General features: G+C 48.1%; 1 long non-coding RNA gene across 1 annotated transcript in view; it reads right to left on the bottom strand.

The window, feature by feature from the left end:
* Positions 1-14,087, bottom strand: part of LOC142310370 (uncharacterized) — a 201,661-nt gene that overhangs the window by 171,094 nt on the left and 16,480 nt on the right. The window contains exon 2 of the long non-coding RNA XR_012754141.1: positions 8,657-8,755. This is a non-coding gene — a long non-coding RNA (uncharacterized LOC142310370). The remainder of the gene's footprint in view (positions 1-8,656; positions 8,756-14,087) is intronic.

Here is a 14,087-nt window from a genome sequence, read left to right as displayed (position 1 = left end):
GCAGCAAAGTTGTTGGTTCTCCCCTCTGTGGGTAGGGGGTTGTTGCCCCGGGGCCCAGTGATGAGGTGCGTGGTGCAGGGCTTGGTGGGGTGCAGGGACGCGGGGGCAGCGCTGTGCCTTGCGGCACTGTGGTACTCACTCAGCCTGAGACGGTGACACAGTTCTCGGTAAAACACACGGCTGGAAAGACGGTTCCCACGGACGGCTGCACTTGCTTTTCCCCAGTAGTTGACGGTGACGGTCCCTTTTCCTGCACCTAAGATGATGATGGTTGCGATGGGTTCCCACCGGTAACCCGCTCCCCGGCTTGGATATGGGCCGGAGGAGCCCTACTTTGCCCGCAGGCGCTGGCCCTGAGAAACTGGTGCCCTGGTGGTGGCGGTGTCTCTCTCCAACGGTTGGACTGTTGCCTTCAATCGGGACTTGGTTGTTGGTAGACCCAGAGGTCCCCTTCACTAACGGATTTGGCAAATTCACGGCGACTCCTAGCCTTGCCGGGATCCGAAAGGCCCCTGCCAATGGTGCTGACTGCTCTTCGTATACCGCTCCGGTACCGCCGGGCCACCACCCGTCCGCGGTCCTTCCAGCAACTTCCAAGCAGTCACCCCTGCAGACAGTCACCGCCGTCTGCTGACCTTGCTGTCTCTCAGTCGGGGGCACACACCCGGACCAGCTTCAGGCTTTCTTAACTGTTCCTTTTTACTCCTTCACTCAAGCTCCTCTACCACTTCACCTCCTTCTACTTTCACTTCCTAAACTGATCTCTGCCTGGTTCGCACACCTCCAGGGCTGTGAACTCCTCGGTGGGCGGAGCCAACCGCCTGGCCCACCCCCTGGTGTGGACATCAGCCCCTGGAGGAAGGCAACAAGGATTTTAGGTTAGCCTTGGTGTTCCTAACTGGGGTGTAGGGTGTGGTGGTGTTATGACCTGTGATCCCTGGCTTGCCCAGGGCGTCACAATAGGACCTCAGTAGCTGAGGTACACTGGTAAGACTCCTCACTTACACTCTCAAAGTCCGTTCAATAAGTGCTACACGCTCCTTGATGTGCTACTGCATCTTCAGCTCTCCGTAGGAGAACTTTTGTCCCAGTATGGTAACACACACACTTCTTCTTTAGTAATTGTTTGCTTACGACCCACTTGCCTTATATGAGGATTCCTTCCTTAGTTCTCTTAAGGACCTCGTTCTACAGTTCGCCCTGAGCAATTTTGTACCTTTAGTCAGGCCTCCTGGCCTGAGCTAAGGATCTTGTCCTGTTGTTCCCCCTGAGTGATTCTCCATACTATTAGTTAGGCCTCCTGGCCTAGGGTAAGGACCTCGTCCTATTGCTGCTACTGAGTAATGTTTTGTACCATTAGTTAGATCTCCTGACCTAAGGTAAGGACCTCGTCCTACTGCCATCCCGAGTAATGGTCTGTAGCTTTAGGTAGGCCTCCTGGCCTGGGCTAAGTACCTCATCATACTGTGCCCCCTGAGCTATATTCCATATCATTGCTTAGGCCTCCTCGCCTGTAATAAGGACCTCGCCTTGCTGCTTCCCCTGACCAGTGCTCCGTACCATTAGTTAGGCCTACTGGACTGTGATAAGACCTCATTCTGCTGCTACTTAATCTTTGCTATCCTTCATAACATGCTATCTAATATATATGGTATTGCCCCTCTTTGCACACAATGCACCCTTTCTATGCATGTCTGCACGCAGCTAGACCATAGGTCAGTTACTTCTAAACGGTAATGATTATCTGAACAATAATCAGTACATTTTTTTGTGTGCCCATGCAACTTTTCCCATCTTGAGCTGGTCCCAATAAATAATCTTATCTGCAGTCAATCCACTGCAGCAGCACACAAACAAGACAAAACAGAATTTAACACATGGCAATGCATTTTATAACCAAAATTTCTTGAAGGAGGAGTGTTGGCAGCTTTTCATCTCCTTTAGGCTATGTGCGCACGCTGCGTTTTTTGCCAAGTTTTTGCGCATTTTTTGGGTGAAGTTTTGCTCTCAAAACTGCATGAATTTCCTTCCCCAGCAAAGTCTATGAGATTTCATTTTTGCTGTCTGCATCTTGCAGGTTTTTTTTGGCTGCGTCTCTGTGGTGACCACAAAGATGCAGCATGCCAATTCTTTTGGCGTTTTTCACTGCTTTTGTCACCCATTGAATTCAATGAGGTGTGGAAAACTGCAATAAAAATGCAAGTTGTTATTTTACATGCGTTTTGGTGCATTTTTTGACTAGACTCCGGGTCGGCGGGGATTGATCGCTGGTATTTGGCCAGATACTACTCCCCAAATAAAGTCTATGGGGACCAGAATCAGGCGCAAAGGGGTAGGAGCAAGTGCTTCGCACTCACCAATCACCAGTTAGCTGTCACACTGCTGCCGCGGCAGCTCTTTCATCTTCCAGAGCCAGCCGCTCATTAGGCTCATAACATATTCACTCCTTCCCTGCTCACCAGTGGCTGTGATTGGTTGCAGGCAGACCCGCCCCCAAGCTGAGTGACAGCTGTTTCACTGCAACCAATCACAGCCGCCGGTGGGAAGGTCTATATTGTGCAGTAAAATAAATAAATAAATAAATAATTTAAAAAAACAGCTTGCCGCCCCCCCAATTTTGATACCAACCAATTTGTAAAGCCACACGGCTGAGGGCTGGTATTCTCAGGATGGGGAGCCTCACATTATGGGGAGACCCCAGCCTTAAAATATCAGCCAGCAGCCGCCCGGAAATGTCGCTTCTATTAGATGCAACAGTCCCGGGACTCTACCTGGCTCATCCCAATTACCCTGGTGTGGTGGCAATCTGGGTAATAATGAGTTAATGGCAGCCCACAGCTGCCACTAAGTCCTAGCTTAGTGATGGCAGGAATCTAAGAGACACCCCCTCATCACTAAGCTGCAAGTGAAAGTAAATAAAAAGAATCACCCAGAAAATCCTTTATTTGAAATAAAACACAAAAAGCCCCCTCTTTTACCACTTTATTAACCCCTAAAAAACACCTCAAGGTCCGACGTAATCCTCACGAGATCCCACGACACATCCAGCTTTGCTACATCTGACAATCACAGCGAGCAGCCATAGAACATGACTGCTCGCTGTGAGGGTCAGGCCGCAAGGGAAGTGAGCCGCGCGGGATCAGCGGTGACTTCAGGTGTCACTGCACATCACCTGACTGATCTCGAGCTCACTTAAGTCGCGGCCGGATTTGTGGTAACAGGTGGAGGACTCCAACTATCACCACACATCATGCACATCACCTGACTGGAGTCCTCCACCTGTTACCGCATATCAGGCCGCAGCTGAAGTGAGCCGCGTGAGATCAGCGGTGACTCCAGTCAGGTGATGTGCGGTGACAGCTGGAGTCCTCTGAAATGAGCCGCGAGATCAGCGGTGAGGTTGTGATGCCCCTGGACTGAGGTTGTGATGCCCCTGGACTATCAGGTCATCACAGGGTATTGTGCAATCTGCCCTTCTGTGCAATATCCACCTCCTCCTTGGTTACGGGTCCCCAACTACATGGTGATGCCAACATCAGTCAATTAAAGTCCTAGGTACACTCTGTACCACACCCACCAGACACACCAGTGGCCGGCCTGAGTGGAATAGCGTCGCCCACTTGGGGGGTTGGTTAAGGGGAGGTCAGGAGTGTCAGAGAGTCGAAGTTTGGAGTTTGAGAGTGAAGGTTGGAGGAGTGAAGCGTAGGAGGTGAAGGAGAGAGGAGGTCAGGAGCTGGGCTCCTTGGAAGCAACTAGGTGGCAGACAGTGGTCTGTGCCTAGTAGGAGCTGGACCCCTGGTCGCAGGGGATCGTGACAACTGGCACGGAACTGTCGAGGAGGACAGCCGGCGGCCTTGTACCATCACCGGGCTGGGACCAGGACATGACGGGGTACGTGGACCCTAGGTCAGGGAGTAGCTTCAGGTAACCTGACAATTTACCCAACGAGAACGGAGCCTTCAAGATCCGCTCTCCACCCACTCCAAAATTGGGGTACTAGCGCAACGAGGGGGATAGGACTTTCCACTGAAACGGTCCAGAAAATCCCAAACGTGAACCCTGAGAGCAAGCTCCCACAGTTAGCCACACTGGGGAGCGGGACCCTACTAGTTTTATGCTACCAGGACCAAAAGAAGAGATAACTTAGTGCCAAGAGTAAGGTCACAGATCACCAGGCAACACCAGCGGGGATGGGACCCAAACTAGCTCCCCTCAGCGGCAGCGGTGTCCAGAACTTTGGTTTATCCAGTAGTCGGTGTCAGCTTCTTGGACTGAGTGAGTACGCAAGTGACCCCCTTCACTCTCCATGGCACTCCCTGAACACCATCACCAAGTCCCCGTGGAGGGTTCTAACATCCGGCTCTCCCACTCCATCGCCCCTGTGTACTCGCAACTGCAGCGGTGGTACTCCACATTACCACACACCACGGGTGGCATCATGAACTCTAAATACAATCCCCTGGAAATACCCCCTTCATTTGAGTGGCCGCACGACCCCTGGGTCCGGACGCCCCTCGAGCCACCGCGTATCCAGATCCGAGCAGCCCGGCTGCTGACACGGGGGCGGCACAAGGTCACTCATGTGTTTTGCGGTATCACCGCACATCACTTGAGTGACGTCAGCTCTAATCCCGCAGCTCACTTTAGTAGAGGCCTGACAGGCCAAAAACGCTGCTCTTTGTAGTCACCACAAAGATAAAAACGCTGCATATTTGTGGTCACCACAAGATAAAAACGCTGCATCTTTGTGGTCAAAAAAAGATGCAGCGTGCGTACATATGTAGTACCCGGGCAGTGTCTCTATTGGGAATGTCACGGTGGTGGCCATTGCCCGGTTCCGTGCCCTGGGCCTTTTTTGTAATGGGGGATATTTACAGGGGATTTGTGAATAAAATTATTTGTGATGCCGTTGCGGCTAAGTGTAGGGAGCCGCCGCTGCAGACTGTCCTTACTGGGGCTGATGGTATTAGCAGCTAATTTGGTAGTCCCTCCACAAATAGGGCATTGCCCCAGCAAGTGTATGGTGCGGTGGACGTCGGAAGAAGGAGCCCAGACAGGTATTCAGTGCAACTGGTTTACTCACTTTTCAGGTGTTAACTGGTTGCACAAGACTGGCTGGTTTCACCTCCAGGTCCCCTTCGTCCCAGTGCCAGTCTGGTTGTCTGGTACCTTCTTCCCCTGCGCCAGTCTCTGGTAAGTGGGTCCCCGTGGTATGGAACACTGGTGGTCCCCGGTCTGTGGTTTGTCCACCTCTGTCCATCTGACGGTAGCGTGAACCCTGTGGGGTTGGAGTTTCTGGTCCTGTCCCCAGTTCTCCCTTTGCTACTGAGTCTTTGGATTCTTTAGGGTCAGCAAGGTCCTTGATGGCCCCCTTTGCTGTGCAGTTGTTAACAGGTCGGCTTGAAGCTCTTTCCTATCCTAGGGTCCTGTACCCTGTTGGTGCGTAGTTCCGGGAGTACTCCACCGTACTCCACTGGCAACCACCTTTCCTGGGTACCAGGTCACCATCAACCCAAGTCAGGGTGTCACTTCACCTCCACGTTTACTCCTCGCCTGTCAGAGACTATCTACTGACTACTCTCCACAGTCTGCCCCTCCCACCTGGATAACTAGTGGACTGGAGTGGCTCCACCTCTAGGCAGCCATCCATGGTCCCACCCTAGCTAGGTACCATTGTATGGGGGATTGTTGGGGAAAATTGGGATTACCTGGGTTTTTGGTGTTACCGGCACTGGGGTTCTGGGTCCTTAAGGGGGTTGGCCCTGCATCCTGGTGGGGATGCAGAACCTTGTAGCACCCTGATGACTTCAGGGGCGCTACACATAGCCTTACACTTACCAAATTCCCCTCTCAGTTTCTTGCAGTCAGTGGAGGTGGCAGGATTTTATGTTGCCACAGCACACTGTGGATGGTTCAATACAGATACAAAAAGGCCCAGAGAGGCATACGTAACAAAAGGGGGCAACAAACACTTGAGAGAAATTTGGGAGTATCTTAAAAAGGAAAATTAAAACACTTAAAATACAACATAAACATTTTAGAAAAGGAGGATAAGGATTAACCACTTCCCACACCCCACACCTTACAAGCTAAACCAATGCACTATGGTAGGAAAGAGTTTGGCAACTTTTGCGCCTTGCTTGGTCGTAATTAAATGAATTACAATAGGAAGGGGTAAATACACTAATGCACATAATATTAAACCATTAAACATGTTGTAACCTATAAAAATAAAGCGAGAACAATAAATACACAATTAACTTTATGAGCTGCTCGAGTCATTTTGCTTTCTCTACTTTATAATCGGAGAAATTAAATTTACCTTACACAAATTCTCCAGTGTAGTCTCATGTAACCGGAGAGCCGCATTTCACAAATCCAATTAAATCATATATTTTCCTAAATGATTAGAGGAAGGGAACGTATTGTAAATCTTCGCAAGCACAAAAGCAACACAGTAAGCTTGTATAATGGTCTCCATAAAAAAACCAAGTCTTGATAGAGTACCGAGCAAGAGCTAATGTACATTGTGGTTTCCAAAAGCCTGAAAAGAGGTTTCATTCCACACACGGATCTTCTTACAATATAAAAGGTGAAGATGTTAAGAAGGTAAAAGGGAGCCACCAAGAAGGGCTCAGCCACCGAAAACTTCAGTCCTCATCCAACCATTCACTGCCTATTTCCCTGAAGTAGAACATTGTGTCCAATTTGTAGCTATAACAGATAAGCGAATAGTGATGAACTTTGATTTGCGAGAATTTAACCCATGAATAAATTTTGCATGTAATGTACTTGATGCAACACAAACTTATAGTGAAGGCAGGGCAGATCAAAGTATTATAGTGCGCCTGCACAGGACCTCATTGCCGGCGCGTGTGGATGACCTAGGATGCGTCATGCACCCAGTCTTCAGAGGAAGGAGGACAAAGATGGCCGAAAGAGGAGGCGACGTACCCGGAGAATGAAGACACCCAGCTGACCCATCTGCACCGCACCGCACCTTAGATGAGTATTATAAAGGGATTTTTACGTTCTACACAGCGATCTGGGCTCTAATATACAGCATGTGAGAATGCTGTATATAAGAGCCCACTGGTGGTGGCCGCAGTTTATAGTCACCAAATCTGGTGACAGGTTCCCTTTAATATCAGATTGCTAACATTACAAAAAACTGCAATGCAGATATATTGCACTGTGTTATAAGAGTGATAAAGAGTGCCAAGTTTTAGCTTATGGATGATGGGAGTGAAAAACACGTCATACACCCCAGCTTCAGAAGAGGGAGGACAAAGATGGCCGAAAGAGGAGGCGCTGCACCCGGAGAACGGAGACATCCATCTGACCCATCTGCACCGCACCACCCCTTAGGTAAGTATTATCAAGTGATTTTTACGTTCTACACAGCGGCCTGGGCTCCTATATACAGCATGTTAGAATGCTGTATATAAGAGCCCCCTGGTGGTGGCCGCAGTTTATAGTCACCAAATCTGGTGACAGTTTCCCTTTAATATCAGATTGCTAACATTACAAAAAACTGCAATGCAGAAATATTGCACTGTGTTATAAGGCTATGTGCGCACGTTTTTTAAATACATGCAGTTACGCTGCGCTTTGTAGCGCAGCGTAACTGCGTGCGTCCTGCGTCCCCTGCACAGTCTATAGAGATTGTGCAGGGGCCGTGCGCACGTGGCGTTTTAGAGCGCAGCGCTTCGGCTGCTGCCGAAGCGCTGCGTTCTAAGAAGTGACATGTCACTTCTTCCGTGCGCTTTGCCGGCAGCTCCTGCTCTGTCTATGGGAGGAGCAGCAGGCAGAGCGCATGGAATCGGCTTCACTACGGACATTTCTGCAGCGATTTAAAGCGCACATGTGCTCTTCAGATTGCTGCAGAAATTTCTGCAGTGAACTGTACGCAACGTGCGCACTTAGCCTAAGAGTGATAAAGAGTGCCAAAGTTATAGCTTCTGGATGATTGGAATGAAAAAATGAAAGTGACAAATACAGAAAAATGGTTGCATCCTTAAGAAGTTATATTTCTGTAAAACACCTTAAAGGGAATCTGTCAGCAGGTTTCTTCTACCTGAACTGAGAGCAGCATGTTGTATGCAAAGAGATTCTGAAACTAACCATATTTAACTAAGATTACTGGGTGCAGCCGTTCTGACATTATCAAATAATTGAGTGTAGCAGAGCTGTGAGCTGTCCCCACCCACAACAGGCTATCAATAGAGATTGTGCATTGACTGTGAGATGTCAATCAGAGGAGGGGGTGTGCTGGACAACATTGCAGGTGACTTACTAGTCTTCTAAAGCTAATCACAGAGTAATAAACCCTTTAGTTTAGGTAAAAAATAGCTCACACACAGATTAGAGAAACACAGTTGTTTTTTTCTTTTTTAGCTCTTACAGCATGCTGTGCTCAGCTTACATTGCAAAATCCTGCTGACAGATTCACTTTAAATTAAGCCATTCCTGTTGTCTTAAATGACTGTTCAGAATAAGCTGCCATGTGTATATATGATGCTATGTTTGACAGTTTTATGACTTGAATTCTGCATTTTTTAAACCAGTTTTCTCCTCTACAGACTTCATCACTAATTTACAGTTGTTTCTGAGCAAGTGGTTTGAAACTAGCTGCTATAATGTCTCCCAAACTCACCTGGTGAGGTGAATCCTCAAAGACCTTGGTCCAAATGAGCAGTTCTTGTGCAACATAGATGGAGATCCAAATGGATTAAGGCAGGCTTTTGAGGCAGAACTGGAAGAGGAGGAGAAAATGGGAAACATGGGGTCTACCAAGAAGCAGAGAGGACTCCGAATTAAAAAACTGGAAAAAAAACAAACTGAGCAACAAAAGCAGAGTTAGTCGGATGAGGTAGCAGAATCAACTCAGAGTGAAAGAACTGGTGATGCAGAGCTGAGTTACACAACAAAATGGAATCCAATGCTGGCAGCGGTATGGCGTTTTTGAGTCAACAGTAGAGCTGTGTTTGTCACAGAGCTCTGCTTGTGTGTGACATTTTTATTTAGTGGTGTAGAAGAGCTGGGTTTGCCACAGAGTTTAAGGCAGCCATGGTAAGCTGACATGTAGAAGTGAAAGAGGAGGATGTTTGTCGCCCAGGGTTATCTGGTACTCAGTCCCAGGCAGTGAATATCTGGGGAATGTCACTCTGGTGGCCATTGCCCAGTTCCGTGCTTTTGGCCCTTTTTTGAAAAGGGGAAATATTTACAGGGGATTAGAATAGTGTTCACACGTGACGCCACTTGCGGTGTTGCGGCTATTTATATTGAGATGCCGCTGCACAATGTCCACTACTGGGGCCGGTGTTAATGGCAGCCTGGATGTTAGATCCTCTGCAAGCAGGGCTGGGCCCCAGAGGGTAGATGAAATGACGGGTGTCGGAAGAAGGTAGTCCACACAAAGGGTTCAGTGCAACTGTTTTTTACTCACTGCTGGTAGGTGGTAACAGGTTACCCGAGGCCAGCTGGTTTCACCTTCAGGTTCTCTTTGTCCCAGTGGCAGTGTAGTAATCTGGTACCTTCTTCCCCTACACCTGTCTCTGGTTGGTGGGTCCCCATGGCGTAGAGCAACTGGGGGTCCCCGTCCGGTCGTCTTCCACTGCTGTCCGTATGACGGTAGTATGAACCCTGTGGGGTTGGCGTCTCTTCTCTGGTCCTGTCCCTGATTCTCCCTTTGCTACTGAGTCTCGAATTTTTAAAGTCAGCGAGGTCCTTGATGGTCCCCCTGCTGTGCAGGTATTAACAGGCCTGCCTAGAGCTTCTGCCTGTCCTAGCGTCGTGTACCCCGTTGGTGCATAGTTTCGGGAGTACTCCACTATACTCCACCGGCAACTACCCTATTGGACAACAGGTTACTGTTCATTCCAAGTCAGCCCATCTCTTCTCGTCCACCTTCACTCCTCAACTTCCTTTCTCTGACTGTCCACAGTCTGCCCCTCCCATCTGGTCAACTAGTGGACTGGACTGGCTCCACCCCTAGGCGGCCATCCATTGGTCCGACCCTAGCCTGGTACCATTCTATGGGGTAATGTTGGAGAAAACTGGGATTTTGTGAAGTGTTTGTGTGTGACTGGCACTGGTCTTCTGGGGCCCTAGGGGTTAGGCCCTGCATCCCGGTGAGGATGCAGAACCTTGTAGCACCCTGATGGCTTCAGGGCACTACAGATGCATCACCCACAACTACAGCCAGGAATTGTGAGTAACAAATACACTGAACACAGGCACGAGGGATTCTTGTAGTTCTGTCTTTATGTAACACATGCTCAGAATCAGCAACATCATGGAGCACTGAGCTGATCAACTCTGCATATAGCTGTGTTTTCCATTACAATTTGCACAGCTTTGAAGTCTGCCTCTTACGCTTCGACAAACATTTTTGCACAAGTCCCTTTGGGTATTAATTTCTTGAAATACATCTCTTATGTAATTTTTCAAATCACTGACTCTTTGTGGTTTTCGACTATAAACTTTGTCCTTGATACTCCCCAAAAGAAAAAATCCATTGGGGTCAAGTCTGGTGATCGTGCCGGCCAATCAAGTGGGTCTCTTCGGCCAATCCATTTATTAGGAAATGTTTCAACAAAATACTCGCGGACTATTATTGAATATTGTGGAGGGGCCCCATCTTTTTGGAAATAAAGGTCATTTGAATTAGGCTGTTCCTGTAACTGGGGAATGACTTGATTCATTAGAATTTCGAGATACTTATCTCCTGTGACTGTGCCATCAAAAAATATTGGTCCTAAAACACCAAAACTTGAAATACCACCCCAAACATTGACACCATTTAGTTGTTGCTCTAATGTTAAATATTAAATCTTCTCATTATACCTGTAATACAATTACCATATTTTTCGTTTTATAAGACACACCGGATTATACGACGCACCCCAAATTCAGAGGTAATAAAGGTAAAAAAAAATAAATATATGGGGTTTTATAATCAGGTGGTGTCTTACCGCTGTGCTGGGGCTGCAGGCTTTGCTGCACGCTGTCTCTGCTCTGTGCTGCTTTGTTCTGTTCTGGCTCTGCTCCGTGCTGGCTCTGCTCTGCTCCATGCTGGCTCTGCTCTGCTCTGCTTCATGCTGGCTCTGCTCTGCTTCATGCTGGCTCTGCTGTGCCCCATGCTGGCTCTGCTCTGCTTCATGCTGGCTCTGCTGTGCCCCATGCTGGCTCTGCCTTGCCCTGTGCTGGCTCTCCTCTGTCCCGTGCTGGCTCTGCTCTGCCCCGTGCTGGCTCTGCTGTGCCCCATGCTGGCTCTGCCTTGCCCTGTGCTGGCTCTCCTCTGTCCCGTGCTGGCTCTGCTCTGCCCCGTGCTGGCTCTGTTCTGTGAGAGGGGCAGCGAGGCACGGGTTATTCTGAAGATGTGCTTCAAACAATTGGCGCCTGGAGGCAGCGCGTGTGTAGATGCAGCTCTTGAGCCAAGATCTCCATCTGCGCACGCGCGGATTCTGGGCGCTATTATTTGAAGTCCTTACCACTGACATCATCAGAATGGCTTGTACCTCGCCGGCTGCCGCCACCGACAACAGCAGCTGCACCAGCCACCGCCGACCACAGCAGCTGCGCTGGCCGCTGCCACACACAGCAACTGTGCCGGCCACTGTCGACCACAGCAACTGTGCCGGCCACCGCCGACCACAGCAGAAGCACCGGCCGCCGCCGATCACAGCAGCTGCGCCAGTCGCCGCCACACACAGCAACTGCGCCGGCTGCCGCCGACCTCAGCAGAAGCGCCGGCCGCCAATGACAACAGCAGCTGCAGCGGCCGCCATCACACACAGGAGCTCCGCCGGTCACCGCACAGAGCCCCTGCCTTCTGTGACCCCTCTCAATCACGACCTGGTAAGCTACATTCCGATTTTAAGACGCACCCCTCATTTTCCTCCCAAATTTTTCTTCCAATTTTTTGGGAGGAAAAGTGCGTTTTATAATCCGTAAAATACGGTATGTCTGTTAACATGGCCGGATAACTTGAAAGAAGCTTTATCACTCCACATAATGTTATCTAAAATTACTGCATTTACTTCACTTTCCTTAAGCATAATCTCACTAAATTGCAGCCGCCTGTCTGGGTCATCCTCCAATAAACCATGAATTAGACGTGGACGATAAACTTTCCACCCAATGGATTTCAGGTTTCACATGATAGAAGCTCGTGAAATTCCCAATTCTAAAGAGGCTCTTCTGGTGGACTTTTTTGGACTGAACAAATGTTTTAGCAACAAGTTGTTTATTATTTTCTGTACAGGCTGTTTTGGGTCGACCAGTTTTTGGAGCATTAAGGATTGAGCCAGTGGCATCGAATTTGTCACGAATGTGGTAAATGGTTTGTCTCTTTGGGGCTTGAGTACCAAATGTTTCAACCCAATTTGCTCTGATGGTTTCAGCGTTTTGAGATTTCCAATACTCTTTTAATATCCATTTTCTTTGATCTGTATTTAAATTATTTGCCATTATAGGTTATCTGAATTATCTGAAAACAAAATAGATTTGGGGGAGATTTATCTGTGAAACCTGGATCTGTGAAACTGACTCAGTTGCCCTTAGGAACCAATCAGACTCCGCCTTTCATTTTCCAAAGAGTATGTGAAGAATTAAAAGTGGAATCTGATTCGGTGCTAAGGGCAGCTGAGTCAGTTTCCCCTTCATGACCCTATCACAATAAGTTAGAATGTCATCAAAAAGTTAACTTATTTCAATGATTCAATACAAAAGGGGAAACGTGTATATTATCAGAGTCATTACACACAGAGTGATCTATTTCGTGTTTATTTCTGTTAATGTTGATGATTATGGCTTACAGCCAATGAAAACCTCAGAAAATTAGAATAATTTCCACAGACCGACTGAAAAAATGATGTTAAACTCGGAAATGTTGGGGCCTATTGAAACGTCTGTACAGTAAATGCCCTCAATACTTGGTCGGGCTCTTTTTGCATGAATTACTGCATCAATGCGGCGTGACATGGAGGCGATCATCCTGTGGCACTGCTGAGGTGTTATGGAAGCCCAGGTTGCTCTGATAGCAAACTTCAGCTTGTCTGCATTGTTGTGTCTGGTGTCTCTCATCTTACTCTTAACAACACCCCATAGTTTCTCTATGGTGTTTAGGTCAGGCGAGTTTGCTGGCTAATCAAGCACAGTAATACTGTGGTTATTAAACCAGGCATTGGTACTTTTGGCAGTGTGGACAGGGGCCAAGTCCTGCTGGAAAATGACATTTCCATCTCCAAAAAGCTTGTCAGCAGAGGGAAGCATGAAGTGCTCTAAAATTTCCTGATAGACGGCTGCATTGACTTTGGTCTTGATAAAACACAGTGGACCTACAGCAGCAGATGACATGGCTCCCCAAACCACCACTGATTGTGGAAACTTCACACTAGACATCAAGCAGCTTGGATTGTGGCCTCTCCACTCTTCCTCCAGACTCTGGGACCTTGATTTCTAAATGAAATGCAAAATTTACTTTCACCTGTAAACAACACCTTAGACCACTGAGCAGTCCAGTTCTCTTTCTCCTTGGCCTAGGTAAAACACTTCTGGCGTTGTCTATTGCTCATGAGTGGCTTGACACAAGGGATGCAACAGTTGTAGCCCATGTCCTGGATACATCTATGTGTGGTGACTCTTGCAGCACTGACTCTAGCAGCAGTCCACCTCTTGTGAATCTCCCCCATATTTTTGAATGGCCTTTTTCTTAACAATCCTATCAAGGCTGCGGTTATTCCGGTTATTTGTGTGCACCTTTTTCTACCACACTTTTTCCTTCCACTCAACTTTCCATTAATATGTCTGGATACAACACTCTGTGAACAGCCAGCTTCTTTAGCAATGACCTTTTGTGGCTTACCTTTCTTGTGGAGTGTGTCAATGACTGCCTTCTGGACATCTGTCTAGCCAGCATTCTTTCCCAAGAATGTGTAGCCTATTGAACCAGACTAAGGGACCATTTTAAATGCTTAGGAAGCATTTGCAGGTGTTTTGTGGAAATTATTCTAATTTTCTGAGATAATGATTTTTGAGTCTTCATTGGCTGTAAGCCATAATCATCAAAATTAACAGAAATA

The sequence above is a fragment of the Anomaloglossus baeobatrachus genome, chromosome 5 (assembly GCF_048569485.1).
Source record: "Anomaloglossus baeobatrachus isolate aAnoBae1 chromosome 5, aAnoBae1.hap1, whole genome shotgun sequence".
NCBI lineage: Eukaryota > Metazoa > Chordata > Amphibia > Anura > Aromobatidae > Anomaloglossus > Anomaloglossus baeobatrachus.
This window is presented reverse-complemented; position numbering and strand designations above follow the sequence as displayed.